This window comes from Dipteris shenzhenensis, chromosome 2, assembly GCF_047967505.1.
Source record: "Dipteris shenzhenensis isolate YYH24624 ecotype China chromosome 2, Dip_SZ_1.0, whole genome shotgun sequence".
NCBI lineage: Eukaryota > Viridiplantae > Streptophyta > Polypodiopsida > Gleicheniales > Dipteridaceae > Dipteris > Dipteris shenzhenensis.
This window is the reverse complement of record NC_141597.1, coordinates 29,780,659-29,799,661: the sequence shown is the minus strand read 5'-3', so window position 1 is coordinate 29,799,661 and position 19,003 is coordinate 29,780,659. Positions and strand designations below refer to the sequence as shown.

General features: G+C 46.4%; 1 protein-coding gene across 1 annotated transcript in view; it reads left to right on the top strand.

The window, feature by feature from the left end:
• Window positions 1–19,003, top strand: part of ATLIG4 (DNA ligase IV) — a 205,995-nt gene that overhangs the window by 30,407 nt on the left and 156,585 nt on the right. The window lies entirely within an intron of this gene.

Below are 19,003 nucleotides of genomic sequence, written 5' to 3'. Positions count from 1 at the left end.
TGGTAAATTCGTAGCAAGTACATGGCCTCATTTATAGGCTGGGCAAGCCTTATCTTCCCACACTGATACCTCATAGATGAGGTCACACACAAGAGAATCTAGATCCTATAATCTAGGGGAGGAATCACACCTACCACATGAGGTGGCACAAGTGGCCTCAAGACTCTTCACACTCACACAACTATAGGACACTCCTAGGACTCTAGGACCACGCACACTAGGACCACACACACTAGGACTCCGATTCCAACAATCTCAATGCATGATCGTCTCCATTTCCTCCACTATGAAACTGTGGTATCAAGAGATAAAGAAAATCAATGAGGTCCAAGGTAAACCTGGCTCTGCTCTAAAAAGGAGTGAAAATAGGGGGTTGGCAACAGCCCTAGGTGTTGAATGCCCTGCTCTGGCTGCCAGAAGACACTCAGAGGCATGGGGGAAGCAAGGCCAAGGGTAGATGGACAGAAGGGAGCAAGAGCCCCTTTGTAAGAAGGAAGAGGAAGAATAGGATGAAGACCAGCCCAAAAACAGTCTGGCACAGACCCAAAAACGGTGGGCTGGGAGGGGAAGGGGAGAGAAGAGGAAAAGGGGCGAGCAGGAAGACACATGCAGGAGGGGAAGAGAGGCAGGAAGGGGAGGGATGGGCTAACAGGAAGGAAGCCACCCTCTCATAAATCCAAAACATCTTTCCTTATGTGTACTTAATATAGATGTGCAACAAGTAAATGGATAATGCACAGGAGAGATGTAGAACCTACAAAACTTATATTTCTGTACACGATGGGCATAATACAGAAGCAATGTCCGAATGGCTGTCCCCAATTTGTTTCTTCTAGGGTTTCATAGTGCTGATTGCAGATCTGGCAGCTCTTTTGTGAAGGTAATTGTGAAGGTCAACCTGTCTATTATCTTCAACACTAAGAGGCTAAGCTTCAACTCTTGCAGGAAAAGCTAGTTGAGGTCGTCAGATCCTATGTTTCCTTGGGCTGCATCTTCATAGGACCCAAGTTCACCATAAAACTTGCAGCCAGGCACACTTGACTAGAGGACATACATCACCAGCAAGGCCAGTTCGATTGTTTCCAGACACGCTTCTAGGAATTTAGACCTCATAGAGGATGAATGGGTTCGATTACAGCTTATGATACTTTCACGCGTGATCGTGGTAAAGAGTGGTAGACTTTAACGAGGGTTTTGACAGAGTAATTAGGGGTACTATGGCGGAGATATATCCCATTGGTGTTCTGACAGGCTATTTCCTAATTACACTGTGTATACCCTTTATTGTGGATTTGCTAACACCGGCACCCCTCCGCCCACCCTCGGGTTAATAGCTCCCACTCTCCCCCTCCTCTATCCGTCATTAGATTGACGTGCCTCTCCACGCCCTCACCTCTCCATAACACCCTCAGCTCCTTTGTTTGTCGGCTGTGATCACCCTTGTCACTTGTCCTCCTTCTAGGCCTCGCTCACCCTCCCACCCTTCTCAGCGTTTATGCACCTTCCCGTTGACAACAGAGAGCACCCTTTTGGAAAAGGCAAAGTTTGTGTGCTAAATGGTTAGGGACATGAGAAAAAAAGTCATTTTTGAGTGTCATGACACCCCTTGTGGAAGACATCTTGGCATTCAACGAAAATTGAATGATCAAGCAAGATTTTTACCGGCCAAAGATGCGAACACTATATTGGAGGATCTTAGCTATGCTAAGCCAATAAGTTGGAACTACTGTGACAAGCTTGCTTGCTACATCAATTGGAACTCTTAGATACGAAATGGGAGAGTATTTTCAGTTGGGGAGTGGGAGAGGAGCACATCATGGAAAAGAGTGTGGGAACCAAAGAGCAAAATGTTCCATTAGTTTGAGAGGAAATCCTCTCTTTTATAGAGTGGGAGAGAGGGTGGCCTAGATCATAGGTACCTCTCCTACATCATAGGCAATCAGCCCTACATCATAGGGACTCCTAAATCTAAGGTACCTCCCCATGTGGGGGCCTTTGCATTACAACGTCACTTATGTCATAGACTATGAAACATCATAGCACCTAGTGTGCTACACACACACCTACATGATCATAGGACAAGCCCTTGATCACACAATTCCCAACATACCCCCCCTCAAGGGTTTGCCTCTTGCTATGTCAAGGATTCATAGTTTCAAAAGCCATCTCATGGTGGTCAAGGATAAATCTATGGCTAGGATCTCATGCTAGTAAAGGTGCCCAAGGGTCAAGGTTTACAAAAATGGGATAGACCCTTCCCAAATGGTTATTTCCCTTGCATGTACAAGGATTAATCTTAGGCCTTTGTGTGGACCTAGTTTCTCATGTTTGCAAGAGGTACCATGGAGGCTAACACATATCACATGGCCTACATCATATGGTGACTAGAGGTGACTTACAAAAGACAAAACACAAGACATCTAACATTCTTTTTGGAGTACTACTCTAGGCAGAGAACCTCAAAATTGACTAAGTGATGATAAAAAAAGCTCAAAAGATAAAGTCTTTATTTTAAAAGAAGAGTGATATATTCATAAAGTCTTTATTTTCTTCTACCACAAGTTTTAGCATCTGCAGGTGTAGTTGAAGAAAAGTCACTTCAACCAGATTTGCCATTCTTTTCTCTTCTCATTGCAAAACTTCTCTGAATGATTGTTCTTGTCACAATAACTGTAAGGATTGATCTTGTAGCAATCTTTTTCAAGATGATTGGTCTTTCCACAATGCTTGCATGCCTTGTACTTGCTCTTTGATGTAAACTTCAGTGCAAGTACTTGTGTGTGCTCTTCACCCTTTCTTGAAATATTCTCTCTCTTCCTCTTGTAGAGCACTGATGATGCCCTCTAGTGTGGGTTGGGGAAGATTCTTCAAGGTAGTCACAACATAATCATAGTCTTGAGGCATACTCTTCAAGAGCACAGCCATAGCATCATCTTCAGTAACTGGAGAGTTAATTGAGGCCAATTGTGTCATAAGACTCCTCAAAGTATCAACATGAGCTGCAATAGTGTCTCCATCCATCTTAAGTTCAAATAACTTAATTTTCAAATTCAACTTAGAAGTATGAGAACTAGCACCAAATAACACATCTAACTTATGCCAGGCTTCAGAAGGGGATTCCAAATCAGAAATGTGATGCACAAAATTATCTCCCAATCCTAAAGCAATGAGCGCATAAGCCTTCTCTAGCCTTTTAGCATATGCAGGCGTAGTTGAATAAGAGTCACTTGCCTTCCCTTTACCTTTGGTTGTGGTGGATTCTCCTTGCTTGACCAAGTCCCATAAATTCTCTTTCATAAGCACAAATTTGATTTTCATTTGCCAAGTGTGAAAACCTTGGGCATTGAACGTATCTATCTTATAGGTGGCCATTGAGAGAGTCTTACCTTTATAATCAGGCAGTGTCTACTCTCTTACAAATGATCAATCTTTCTGAACAAAGAAGTTTCCCTGACCATACAAAGGCAAGTTATTTGCTATGTACTCAGACAATCCCAAATTCTTGACATAGAAATATCCAGTAGGCTTTTCCAAAGTCTCTTGGAAGGAGTTTTCTTTACCTTGATCTTTTCCCTTCTTGCTGACTTGGACTTCTTCACATAGTTCTTATTAGAAGAACCACAAGAGCTAGTCATGATTACAACTGAAGTACTCATAAAAAATCATAGTGTATGTGTATCATCTTCAAATCAAGGAAGATAGTCACAATGGAAAAAATACTAAAAGAGAGTATTTGTACCAAGCTACCAGCATCAATTGAGATATAAAGGACTACCTCTAGAAGTGTATTGTTACTTTAGCATCCTTAAAACAGATGATTGCTTGCTTCACCCCTCAAACATCCAAAAAATCATCAAAATGCCTTGCAGAGTAGTAGCTGAACTTGGAGGACTGAATTCACGCAATTGAAGAAGAGATTGAAAGGGATTTCTATGCAAAAGTAAAGCTTGAATACCCAAGTAAGTCCAGCATAGAGCTTAGGAAGAATTATGTGCTATTCTGTCTAGGAGAAGTGCGCCTTCCTTGATTGTTCTTTATGTAAATTCTCCTCGCTCCAGCAAGCTTTGGTCCTCAAACTTGGACACAAGGTAGCTTATAATGTCGCCCACCCGTGACTCAGAGGAATTAGAGCATAGTTGAGGCAATGGACGGAATTAGGCGAAAGGTCGGCAAGCAGAGAAAGTGTCGGCACGGGCGACAGAAGCAAAATGTCGGGAAATGCTTTGAGCTAGAGGTGTGCCCCAGGTGGAGGATACCTCAGCTCAGAGGGCTCTGGGAATGGTCGCGTGGTGGTGGAGAACAGAGCTAAGCAAAATATGATGGAAAAGGGGGCAGAAATGAAGAAGAAGGTGGAGGGTGGAGAAGAACGTGATGAGGTGGCTTATTTAAACTAGAATGGGGTAGGGACTCAAGGAGGCTTTGATACCACATGTTGGGGAGTGGGAGAGAAGAACATCATGGAAAAGAGTGTGGGAACCAAAGAGCAAAATGTTCCATTAGTTTGAGAGGAAATCCTCTCTTTTATAGAGTGGGAGAGAGGGTGGCCTAGATCATAGGCACCTCTCCTACATCATAGGGACTCCTAAATCTAAGGCATCTCCCCATGTGGGGGCCTTTGCATTACATCATCACTTATGTCATAGACTATGACACATCATAGCACCTAGTGTGCTACACACACATACACGATCATACGACAAGCCCTTGATCACACAATTCTCAACGTTTCCATGGACTTTAATGTTGGATTGCCACGAACCGGCCATGGGGATGATGCCATTTGGGTTGTGGTGGATAGGTTGAACAAGATGGCCAGATTTATTCCAATGAAGATTGTAATTTTTGCCCTACAATTTCACACTACCAATGAAAATGCTATTTAGTCTATGTGGATTACTAGCCGAGATCATTAGTATCGTGATCCCAAGTTTATGGGACATTTCTGGCTTAAGGTATCAAGAACTTGGACACTAAGCTGGATACGCGTTCATGTGATCATCGTGAATCAGATAGACAAAATAGCACAGGCAGAGCTCCTTGTGAAGCTCAGTTTCTATCGGGACCACTGCTTGCACATTTCAGTAGAGGGTTTCATCATCCCACCAGGGTACACCCAGATCCATCTACCACATTCACTGAGGATTGCCCTTGGACAGTTATGTGTGTTATTGCACCGGCTCCGTATCAAGATGAAGAGTCACGTCTGCACATTTTGTGAACGTCATGAGGTGGAGTCAGAGGAGCACTTTCTTTTCGGTTGCCCAGTCTACTATGAGATTTGTGGACGATACCATTGCCTCTTCAGAGACGGATTCGAGGGCCTCTCTAGATGACTCCTATACCCAGACTAGAGATGCCTGGCAACTTTTATTCACGAGGCGGTCCGACATAGGGATCGTCTCATCAAGTCGAGGAGACAAGAGCAGGGGACTGTGCCCGACCCATCCCAAAGTATGGTCAGAGAGTTCTTTCAAGCAGAGTAGGTTGCTGTCATGGTTAGTAGGAGAGGCAGAGACCTTGAGACCGAGACGTGACATATCAGACGCATAGATCACACTCACTAACATCTTTTCTCTCTTTAGGCCTAGGGTGCAGCTGATCGGGGTTACAACAACGCTCGTTAGACAGGGTAGCAGCCAGTAGGGCACGATAGGTTACTCATCCAGATAGTAGACAACGGTCCATTACTGGCTTCCTGTCTGAAATGTCGTAGTCGGGTGTATCTTGATGTTCTAGATGCTTATTATATTGTATTGGATCAGACTGTGTCTCCACATGAGGATGATGATGCCAAGATCGCTGCTTAGGTTTATGGTGGACATATACCATGATATCACTGACTATGTCTACACATTTTTTTTTTGGCATGGGTTAGGATGCTCGCTTAGTAGCTCCATCCTTTTGCTCAGTGTATCAGGTTTTTCTTCAGTCTCATAGACCCATCGGTCTTTTCTCGAACTCAGGTCTCGCAGAGGGAGCAACTTTCTTTTCGCACATCATTAGCCTAAGAGAGGTACAAGAGCAACCTATCTTCAGCCCCTAGCCCTGTGCTCAGTTTGGGGTGTTAGATACAGCAAGAGGGCCCCCAGTTATTCATAGGCCATCATGGAGCCCACAAAGGTGAAGACCTTTGTTTCAACCCCTATCAGAAAACCCTCCTTTTCCGACATTGCAACAACACCCAACCCATACACATTGCATTGCAAGCCGAGGGTTGGCTTAGACCCACAGGAGCAGATATATTTTCTACACCAGGAAGTAAGGGAGCTTAGACTTATGGTTGCAGCTCTTGGGAAGAAAGTGAAGGAGATGGAGAACAATGGCAAAAAAGACATCATACAGGAAGTACTACAGATACACATGGAAGCAACAATTGCTCCACAATTGTTAACCGAAGTCCATGTCATGGTTACCAATGAGGTCAAATCGATCAAAGAGGAAATCTCAGCAACAATGGACAGCAAAATCAACAAAAATGAAGTATATGGAGAGGTGCAAGAACATGAAAAAACAGCGTCTAATGCTCAATGTCTACGCATTGGAGGATTACGTGAAGATTGGCATGAAGGGAGCTTGGCAGAAAAAATTGATAATATCATAGCAGCAACTCCTCATATTGAATGGGACTTAAAGGATATAACCATTGTAGCTCCTATTGGGACACAAGCTAAAGTGGAGATCCAGGTTCAGGGCTGACCCTACTTGTCCTTGATGCCACACAGTAGTTGAGTCAGTTTAGCTTTACCTTTGGGAGTACAGAGAGGCGAGGAGGATTTGGAAGGGTGTTGCTAGGATTCTTTGTATTTTTCATAGAGCATCCTTCCTCATGACAGTGGCATGGTTATCTCTCAATGGCCCTCAGGTGTTTTTCGAGGGACATGACTCAGATTCCGTCTTCATTATACAACGACACTCTGTGGACTCTTGTTTTCTTCAGGATGTTCCTTTCACTTCTTTCAGAGCTGCTCATGCCTTGGTAGACACATCATGGGAGATTCTGGCTAGCATTACAGCATCGCATATATGGAGGGCCAGATGTACGGAGGCGATAGAGGGTTCACAAGCTCATCCCGTCCAGTCTATGGCCAGTATATGGACTAATACTATACATACTCTCATGGCCATCTGGTCGAGCATGTAGGGATCCTCCAGAGTAGCTACTGCCAGGAGGGCTATCTTCTTCAGAGTTTGGAGAGGATCTCCGTTCTTCTCTGAGTCTTCTTCAGGGTTGAGGTGGCATTTTCAGCCTCCACCTTTGAGTTTTGTTAGCCCTTTTTGAGCTGCTTATTTTCTTCTCATGCATGACATGTTGTACTCTCGCATTAGAGCTTGCTCTTGCGGTTTTTAATCATACTTAATAAAGTGATCTTTTTGAAAAAAAAAAGTGGTACTCAGATAGGAAAGCAAGAATCAAGATTCTCATGCAAACAAATAAGTTGAGAGGCACCAAGGTATAGATATCAAAGGAGCTCACCCCATACTAGCAGAGTGGATAGATACGGATGACTTACCGATCATAGAGTCCACTTGGTTGGGAGCCTTTTCTTGGACGGGTGTTCCTTTACAGGTCATTGTCTTGTGGGATGCACATGAGGAGACCCTTGTCTTTTATGTTCAATCGGGAGGCATACTTCTCCTCAGATGATATTCTTTTGGAGGTAGCCTTCTAGCTTGTTAGGATTGCAGGATACATGGAGTAAGGCACGGATTCACAGTCGTATCTTGATTCTGACCCCGTTCTCTTGGCACTTGGGTACTGGAGACTTTGGTTATATGGTGGTTCTCCCATCAGGTTCTTGCAGTGGGACCCAGGGGAGTGGGAATGGATTGATGAAGGGCAAGAGAAGAGCATCCCCTCTTTCGCTACACAGTTACAAATGCCAGGAGATTTCAGCTTAGCAGTAGATGTTGGAGGCCCTCCAGAGCTTCTCATTGGGATAGTTTTCATATTTATGCAGAGGTGCATAAAAACTTTTGGACAAGGCTTTGGAAATCCCTCAAAAATAGAAAGATCACTCTCTTCTTTTGACTTTCTATTCATGGAGGGATTGAAGTGAACCTGTGGAGATCCAGGTTTGGGGCTGACCCTACTTGTCCTCGATGCCACGTAACAGTCGAGTCAGTTCAGCATTGCCTTTGGGAGTGCAGACAGACGAGGACGATTTGGAAGGGTGTTGCCAGGATTCTTTGCATATGTCATAGCGCACCCTTCTTCATGACTTGGGGATCAGTGGCATGGTTATCTCTTACTGGAGCTCAGGTGTTTTTTGAGGGACAAGACTCAGACTCATCTTTCATCATACGACGACACTCTGTGGAGTCATGCTCTCTCCAAGATGTTCCATTCACTCCTTTCAGAGTTGCTCATGCCTCGGTAGACACACCTTGGGAGATTTTGGCTAGCATTCCAGCTCTGCATATTTGGAGGGCCAGATGTACGGAGGCGATGGAGGGTTCACAAGCTCACCCGTCCTAGTCGATGGTCAGTATATGGACTGATACTATACACACATTGATGGCCATCTGGGCGAGCATGAGGGATCCTCTAGAGCAGCTACAGCCAGGAGAGAGACCTTTTTCAGAGTTTGGAGAGGATCTCCATTCTTCTCTAAGACTATTTCAGGGCTGAGGTGGCATTTTCAGCCTCCACCTTGGATTTTTGTTAGCTCTTTTTTAGCTGTTTTTTCTTTCATGCATGTCATGATGTACTCCCACATTTGAGCTTGCGGCTTTCATTCATACTTAATGAAGTAATCTTTTTGGGAAAAAAAAAGGAGCTCACCTTGATTCAGCTCAAGACGAACTTCATAGAATTGAACAAGGTGAAGGACGATCGCGAAGAAGGAAAATGGGCTGTCTATAGAGATGGAGAAGCATTTATCAAAGATTTTAAATCCAAACTCATGGACTCTCAGTGTTAAATTAATGTAATATAGGCTGACTATCTCACCTAGTATAATGGAGCTTATCTATAATAACTTTGGAAGTGATTATATCCACTCCTAAGAGACTCTCAGTCTATAACTGATGTTTGGTGTTTACCCTTTTGGTGTGTGTGCTTCGTCTCATAGCCCCGCGAGGGCTTCCGAAGACGTTAATATATCTTTCTTTCTTCCTTTCTTACTTCTAGCGACATTCTGTATCTGTTGTGTTGGACCAGACTTGGCATTGGATTTGATGTGATATTATGATGATGGTGATGATGTTATGACTATGTAGTACTGATGATTTTATGAGTATGTAGCATTTAGCATCGAGCATGTGTGATGATTGTCGTTTTAGTAGCTCCACCCTTTCAGCTTGTATCATGTTTCTCACAGTCTCATAGAGCCATCGGTCAGGACTTTAATAAACTTTCTTTCTTCTCTCTCTCTCTCTCTCATAGTGCCAATTTCTAGCCCGGAATGAGGAGCTGAGAAGTTTACTTTTCAGCTGTGATTCCAAGGAATTCTGGAAGAAATTCCTTCGCTTGAAATCTCAAACTCCTCTTACAGACCCACAGGTTTGGCTTGCCTATACTTCCACTTTATATGATATTCCAGACCAGCCACAGATCGACTTATCCCATGTGCCTAGACCCACCTCCTCTGCCTTATTCTCATCCAATAGTGTCCGAGCAGCAGCTCATCGTTTGAAGACTGGGAGAGCTAAGGACCATGATGGATTGCAAGCGGAGTATGTAATCCATGGGATTGATGCCTTAGCTACAGTCCTCTCCCGTCTTTTTAACGAGTCCATTTGTACAGGTCTTCCACCTAGTTGGCTAGAAAATACCATAGTACCCATACACAAGTCGGGGGATCCTTTGGAGGCGTCGAACTACAGGACCATTATGATTGGCCATGTCATGGCCAAGATTTATGCGACCATTCTAGAAGGACATATAAATGACCATGCCGAGGCGACATTCATGAGAGCTAGAGGGCAGGCAGGATTTCGTGCAGAGCACTCGACTCTAGATCATATCTTCACACTCAGGGCTTTGATTGAGGAGGCGAAGTCACGTAAGCAACGGCTCTATTGTTGCTTCGTGGACTTCAGAAAGGCATTTGACACTGTGCCGCGTTTCAGACTCTTCCAGCGACTTCGTGACTTGGGATTCAATGGGGAGATTCAATGGGCGATCATGGCCTTGTATGAGAGAGTCACAGGTAGAGTCAGGACACGGGCGGGGCTGTCGGCGGAAGTACGCAGTACGATAGGGGTGAAGCAGGGGTGTCCTTTGTCTCCGACACTCTTTGGTCTCTATATCGATGAGTTAGAGATGTACATACAGACGATGGGTGGTACAGGTTCTTTACTGGCAGGATCCACGATACCGATTCTCCTCTATGCAGATGACGTGGTTCTTATTTCTTCCTCCCAGCAGGGTTTACAGGCACATCTCCATGCACTCCACAGCTTTTGTCAGGACAGAGGGTTGTCTGTAAACCTTGGGAAGACCAAAGTCATGGTCTTCAACACGTCATACCAGGTTTATAGGAGAGGCGAGTTCTCTTTCACATTTGATGGGCAGGAGGTGGAGCTAGTTAGGGAGTATACATATTTGGGTGCCACATTTAGAGGTCCAGTCTTCACCATGACGCATGCAGCACGAGATAGGATCAGTAGAGGGTATGCCGCCTTGGCTCTTCTCGAGAGGCAGTGTGCACAGTCACATTTTCAGCATCTCGACACGAAGTCCTTACTTTTCGATACGCTGGTGAGACCTGCAGTCATGTATGCTAGCCCCTTTTGGGCAGGAGATCTCAGGGTTGCAGATTGGAGACGAGTAGAGAGGTTACAGATCATCATGTTCTCCAGATTGATCAGAGCGAAGCCCATGGTACCGCATCAGATTACGTTCGCAGAGTTCGGAGCTACACCCCTAGCGCTAGATGCAGCATTTCAGTCAGTTACGTACTTGCATAAGATCAGGGCGCTCGGAGACTCAGCAGCAGGCAGAGCACGATTACCGTGGCTAGCACTGACATCCTCGCAGATGTTAGCGGAGAGAGGTCATACTTTTTGTTGGTACCACACACTCTCCACATGGCTCACCTCGCTGGGCTTGGATATGGATAGGCTGCCACCATTTCGATACAGCATAGATGCCCCTCGCCTCCCTCTCACTCGACATGAGCTCAGCCAGGTTATCAGGGCAGATTTGTTGCAGCTACACACGTTTCGCACTTGGGTTCATCCCACGGAGCTTCCTACGAAGATGGCCACATATCGTGACCATTTTCTCAGGATTTCAGAGGATGGCTTCATCATATCCCCAGGATATATCGGCGTTCATATGTCGCACTCACTCAGGATTGCCTTGGGCCAGCTCAGGGTATCTTCCCACAGTTAGACGTTGAGGCCGGCAGGATGCGTCGTACAGCTACCGGACATAGACCCAGGCGAGAGACTAGGATATGCCCTTGTTGCACTATGGGGGAGGTGGAGACTGAGGAGCACTTTGTTTGCAGATGCCCTTTATATTATGAGATCCGTGGCAGATTTTACTGTTTATTTGGGCACGGATTTGGACCTCTCTCTCGGATTATGGAGTATGAGGATCAGTATTGCTTAGCGTTGTTCATCAGGGAGATCACCAGATACAGAGAGAGATTCCTCAGAGAGCACCGTCGCATCCCTGCCAGAGACCTGGTTATTCATGAGGAGCAGGATGAGGCGCAGGACCATGAGCACAGAGATAGCCCATCTTGCCAGAGAGCACCGATGGTTCCACCCCGAGGATGTACATATGACATGATCCGGCAGCACCGCAGGATGATCTTACACAGAGGCCGTACCCGTCGCTTTATTTCTAGACGACGGAGGATGATGGCAGATTTTCGGAGGAGATTGCTCCATGGAGACTTGGCACCGCCAGCAGCCCATTTGACACTTGCCCAGATCTTCACACTCATGGCAGGAGGCATGGTTGATGGCCATGACTTCCATCATTTCTTTGGATCACAGACCCCTTAGGGAAGACGATGTTCCTCATATTTCATATTTTACATTTTGTATCTAGGCAATTTTGGTACTCTATTTCATTTCATTTTGTATCTAGGATTTTTGTAGCCATTTTTGGCATCTTAGCGGTATTACGATGAGGCCACCTAGTTGGCGCATCGTTGATGATGTATTTTCCTTTCGGATGATTTTGTGTCCCATAGGCCATGTATGGCCTTCCGTGGACCTTTAATAAAATTTCTTTCTTTCTTTCTTTCTCTCTCTCTCTCTCTCTCTGCTGGAATGGAAAGATGTGATTAAAAAGGGCACAACAGCCCCAAAGAAAGAATTTATATCAGAGTCACTTGAGGAGGAAAAGAGAAGGGCCAGCAAGGCATTAAATGTCCTTGTGAGGGATTTAACAATGGGTGACACATGGATGGCAGGTACTGTTTACAAAAATGGGGGTCAACCTCACATGCGAGACAGCTTGGAGGGTAGGCAAACCTGAAGCACCTACAAGGCCACCAGTGCTGAAGTTCAGGATAGCCATGGACATAAAGACTCTCATGAGCACAAGAGCGACTCTGAAAGGGACCAGAATCTATCTAGATGATGATCTCACCCTCCTACAACAAGAGCATTGAAGGGAAGGAATGGTATGAGTAATGGCAGCAAGAGAAGCAGGGAAATGGGCAGCATATAGAGATGGTAGAGTGATCATCCGAGATAGAGGAGACAAGGAAGATAAGGAAGAGGGAGAATTATGACAGTGTCAAGCCCATGGGATGAGTACACACTGGACTGAAAATAGCACTATGGAATTGTAATGGCACACTATGGTCCGATCTTGGAGGCTTCCTGGAAATATGCAGTGGTAGGGACATGATCTTTTACACTGAGACGCATGAGAGCCCACAGAAAGGGCTGCCCACGGTGATAGGATATACATGGGATTCAGCTCATAGGAGGGAGTTGAGGAGAGAGAGCGGATTGTGAGGCTCTGGGGGGTAGTTGTCCTCTTCAAATCACACCTGAGGCCACGGAGGACTCACCTGTTTCCCACATGGCAGCGGGTCGAGTACCACTAGCCTTTGTACCACGGATACACGATTTCATTGTACCCCCACCCCCACTCAGAGCCAACCACTCATACCTGGCCTTCCATGTCTCTGCCACTATGCCACCCACAGGGAGAGCCCCCATCACGCCTGCACGTGTCTAGATCCACTTTGACCGTGCCCTCGACCCAGTGTACGTGAGTCACTTAGCGAGAGTACTCTAGCTCTACTTGAGGATGACATAGACCTCGCACGTGCCTCGGACACCCTTGTCTTTTCCTAACGGAGAGGAAGTCACTTATCCCCATCACTGACCCAGATGTTTGGCACACGTATGCATATTCCCTCTATGATGTCCCCTCTATGATGTCCAAGTGCAGACACCACCGGACATGTCCTCTATGCCCAGGCCCACCACTTGTCACTTGTTTACCACACAGAATGAGCGGGGTGCACTTCTTCGGCTACACAACCGAAAAGCACAAGATGATGAGGGTCTACGAACTGAGCACTTTGCGCATGTCCTAGCTCGCGGTCCTAGCACACATGTTCAAGTAGGCTGTTTGTCATGGCTTTTTAGCTCTCATGCTGAGATCTGAGACTCAGGCTAAGAAGCCAAAGCCCGACACCGTGGTGGCTCGTCTGTGACCAGCGAAAATGTCTCGGATCTGTGTCTATGGGGTTGTGTCATGCTGTGGTGGCGAAGGAGGACGTGGTCTCCTCGATCTTAGAACCTGTTGGGCTATGTTCAGAGTAACCTCTCGCCTCGGGCGGTCTCCCCTAAGGAAAGCTGTGATAGGACGGACCTCAATAGAGTGTGCTCTGGTCGTGCTGAAGGTGGTCTCTGCATCCCTCTCTCAGTAATCCAGGCTGCCCATATGTCAGCTATCTCCTCCACCTCCATCCGGATGTGTCCTGGAGGTGACTCGAATGCATAGAAGTCTGTGACATGACACTGTGCCCTGTCAGCCTCTCTGTCCTGTGGCCTGATCGCGTGATACTGCTCTCTAATTTGTCGTAGTAGGGTCTCCCTGTGTCGGCGCATCTCAAGTAGATATAGCACAATGCAAACTTGGTCCTGGAAGTGGATCAATCATGAGAATGGACCGAAGCTGCTCCCCTCCTGGTAGTGGCAATGGTATCGTCCCCGGATCTCATAATAGGCTGGGCAGACCATTATGATTGGACATGTCATGACCAAGATTTATGCATCAGTATTTGATTCCGAGGTCAGCAAATTTGCGGAGTATCGAGGACTTAGAGCAGCAAGACAGGCCAGATTCTGTTGTGATCATGGAACCATGGACCACATTCTCACTCTCAGATATATCATCGAGGAGGCGAGGGCATGGAAGCAGAGGGTTTATTGTTGCTTTGTGGATTTCCGCAAGGCATTTGACATAGTTCCGAGAGTCCGCCTCATATGGCTCCTACAAGATTTGGGTTATGACCAGAAGATCATTTGGGCTGTCATGGCACTTTACGAGATTGTTTCAGGTAGAGTCCGGATAGGATCTGGGTGGACAAACGAGATCATGAGCACTATTGGGGTCAAACAAGGGTGTCCATTATTACCTACCTTGTTTGGCCTTCACATTGACGAGCTTGAGACAGTGATGCAGACACAGGGGGGTAGGTTACTCTCTTGCGGGCACGCTGATCCAGATATTGCTTTACACAGATGATGTGGCTCTCTTGTCTTCCTTAGCAGAGGGGCTCCAAAGACACCTTAATGCACTCCAGTCCTTTTGTGAGTCTCATGATTTGAAGGTCAACCTGGATAAAACCAAGGTTATGATCTTCTATACATCTCGAGCTGTCATGCGCCAGGAGCAATTCACATTTGATGGGTCACCTGTTGAGATGGTTTCTTCATACACTTATCTTGGGGTTGTCTTTTCCGGACCCATCTTCACCATGAGACCCGCGATGCAAGCACGCTTTAGCAGAGGATATGCTTCGTTGGCCAGACTAGAGAGGCAATGCTTCCACTCGCACTTTCAGGATCCACGGACCAAGAGGTTGCTCTTTGACTCCTTGGTCCGTACAACGGGAATGTACGGCAGTCTATGTTGGGGGCTAGACTTGTCGGATACAAAATGGGCCAGGGTGGAGCGACTTCAGGTTCTCATGTTATCACGGATGATCCGTGGTAAGCCATCTGTTCCTCACCAGATCATTCAGGCTGAGTTTGGGTCACCCCCATTACAGCTAGATGCTGCATTTTAGGTCATCACGTATCTATACCAAGTTAGGGAGTATGGGGATTACACCTTTGGGTGTAGTAGGCTACCATGGCTAGCATTGTCCTCTTCTATGGCACTTGCAGCAGGAGGGGACCAGAGATATGCACGCACAGAGAAATGATTTGAGTGACTGGGGCTCCGCATGGATAGACTACCTTCCTTCCAATACATCATGGATGCTCTGTTTTCTCCCCTCCTATCACACGAGGTCAATGAGGTTATCCGTGAGGATCTCTTATAGCTACATACATTTTGGACCTGGTTGGGACCAGTGAACTCCCAATGAAGCTTAGCTTCTACAGAGATCAATGCTTACATATCACAGAGGAGGGTTTCATCGACTCCCTAGGATACACACAGATCTACTTACCCCACTCACTGAGGATCTCTATTGGGCAGTTCCGGGTCTCTTCACATTGCATTACAAGGGAAGGATTAGCTTAGACCCACAAGAGCAGATATACTTTCTACAACAGTAAGGTAGCTCAGCCCCAGTCCATCGTTGACTTTTCTAGTCGCGGAGAAGTCCTTTTAGTGGGGGACTTCAACGCGAGGACAAGGGCCCGTCAGGTACCACTTCTTGACTTCAGAGATGATTCCACTCTACCGGCAGATGTTGACCTTGAGGAGGCAGGTATGCTACGGGTTTCGGCTGACAGGCGAGGTCCATTCTCATCTTATGGGTAGGCCCTATTAGACCTAGGTAGGATACATGATCTCATTATCTATAATGGTCTTGACAGATGGACCGCTTCAGGTGGTTTCACATGCTTTCCACATGGGGGGGGCTCCAGTGTTGTTGATTGCATCATGGGATCCCCTGTCTTTACATCTCGCATTACTGACTTCACTGTAGCACCTCTCCCCCTAGGGGCTGATCGTACATACCTTTTCTTTCGTATCTCCACCTCCCTTCGCATAGCACCTTCCACCCTACTCAGTGCTTACTCCACCTACCACGATATACGCTTTGATCGGGATCACTCACCTTCTTACTCTGGCCGTCTGTATATACTTCTCGCTTATATTGACTTCATATCCCTTTTGGAGGATCATGCTGCCCTTGTCACCCGCTCACTCCACGAGGCTGCCATTCACGCTTTTTCCCACACCACCCGCTCCACCCGCCCACCACCCCTTGGAATCATACCCTGTAATAGTTGGTACGATGATGAGTGTAAGGCCTTACGCCGTCAACTCAGATTCAAAACCAAAAACAGTCTTCCAAGCGCACCAGATACACTACGTGAATACCGTAGACTGGTACGAGATTTCTAGAAGGACGGTCCCCTCCGCCACTCACTAACACCCAGATCTGGTTTGATTATGCACGCACACTTTTTGACATCCCAAATCAGCCAGTCCCTAACCTCTCACACATGCCTCGTCCCACATCCTGCACCCTCTTCACTAGAGGAGGGGTAAAGGATGCCGTAATGAAACTTCATAATGGCCGAGCGAAGGATCATTAGGGGCTATGCACTAAGTTCATTGCATATGGGATTAACCTCCTAGCCCCGATCTTAGCAAAGCTTTTTAATGAAGCGGTTTGTTTGGGATTTCCACACACTTGGACCATTAACACTATCTCACCCATCCACAAGGCAGGGGATCCCATGAGCCCGGAGAACTACAGGACCATTATGATTGGACATGTCATGTGCAAGATTTATGCATCAGTACTTGACTCCGAGGTTAGCAGACTTACAGAGTGTCGAGGACTTAGAGCAGCAGGACAGGCCAGATTCCGGCGTGATCATGGAACCATGGACCACATTCTCACGCTCAGATGTATCATCGAGGAGGCGATGCCACGGAAGCAGAGGGTTTATTGTTGCTTTGTGGATTTTCGCAAGACATTTGACACGGTCTTGAGAGCCCGCCTCATACGGCGCCTACAAGACTTGGGGTTATGACCAGGAGATCATTTGGGCTGTCATGGCACTTTACGAGAGAGTTTCTGGCAGAGTTCGGGCAGGATCCGTCGGGCAGGATCCGGGTGGACAGACGAGATCATGAGTACCATCAGGGTCAAACAAGGGTGTCCTTTGTTGCCTACCTTGTTTGGCCTCTACATTGACGAGCTTGAGACAACGATGCAGATACAGGGGGGTGTAGGTTGCTCTCTTGCGGGCACGTTGATCTAGATTTTGCTCTATGCAGATGACGTGGCTCTCTTGTCTTCCTTAGCAGAGGGGCTTCAGAGACACCTAGACGCAATATAGTCCTTTTGTGAGTCTCATGATTTGAAGGTCAACCTGGGTAAAACCAAGGTCATGGTCTTCAATACATCTCGAGCCATCATGCGTCAGGAGCAGTTCACATTTGCAAGGTCATCTGTTGAGATGGTTTCATCATACACTTATCTTGGGGTTATCTTCTCCGGACTGAGCTTCACTATGAGACCCGCGATGCAGGGACGCTTGAGTGGAGGGTATGCCTCATTGGCTAGGCTAGAGAGGCAGTGCTTCCGCTCACACTTTTAGGATCCACGCACCAAGGGGTTGCTTTTTGACTCCTTGGCTCGTCAAGCGGGGATGTACGGCAGTCCTTGTTGGGGGCCAGACTTGTCGGATACAATGTGGGTCCGTGTGGAGCGGCTACAGGTTCTCATGTTATCACGGATGATTCGTGGTAAGTCATCCGTTCCTTACTAGATCATTCAGGCTGAGTTTGGGTCACCCCCTTTACAGCTAGATGCTGCATTTCAGGTCATCACATATCTCTACCGAGTTAGGGAATATGGGGATTATACCTCGGGGCGTAGCAGGCTACCATGGATAGCTCTATCCTCTTCTATGGCACTTGCAGCAGGAGGAGATCAGAGGTGCTGGTATGCACGTACAAAGAGATGGTTTGAGCGACTGGGGCTCCACATGGTACTACCTCCCTTCCAGTATAGCATGGATGCTCCGTTCTCTCCCCTCTTATCACACGAGGTCAACCAGGTTATCCGTGAGGATCTACTAAAGCTACACACTTTTCGGACCGAGTGAACTCCCAGTGAAGCTTAGCTTTTACAGAGATCACTTCTTACATATCAACAAGCTAAAGTGGTGCTTAATGACAAGAAGGCCTGAACCAAGATTCTTATGCAAACAAATAAGTTGAGAGGTACCAAGGTATGGATCTCAGAGGAGCTCACCCTGATTCAGCTCAAGATGAAGCCCATAGAATTGAACAAAGTGAAGGATGGTCACAAAGAAGGAAAATGTGCTGTCTATAGAGATAGAAAAGCACTTATCAAAGATTTTCCAAACCTAAGGACTCTCAGTCTTAAACTGACGTAATACAGGCCGATTATCTTACTTAGTACAATGTAGCTAATCTATAATAACTTTGGGAGTGGTATACGCACTTCCAAGAGACACCCTCAGTCTATAACTGATGTTGGTGTTTACCCTTTTTGGTGTGTGCGCTTTGTCACATAGTCCCACAAGGGCTTTTCTTTCTTTCTTTCTTTTTTTCTCGCGGTATCCTTTCTAGACTCCAACCTTACGGACTGTTCTTTGTCCATTAGGGTAGTGCTTTTGACCAAAGATCTTGTTGATCTATCCAATACCCTTTTGTATACCTTCAGAGTAGCAGCCAGCCAACCAATTGGGAACCTGCATCGCATGAGATCGGTTCAACCTACATAACTGCCATTATACACATTTTTTGTAATCAAAGCAAGGTGATGGAGATATGAAATTGAGAGAGCTCTGAAAGTACCCTAAAATAACTTTTGGAATGATTAGATTTGGCAGTCCATAACCCTTGAGGGTC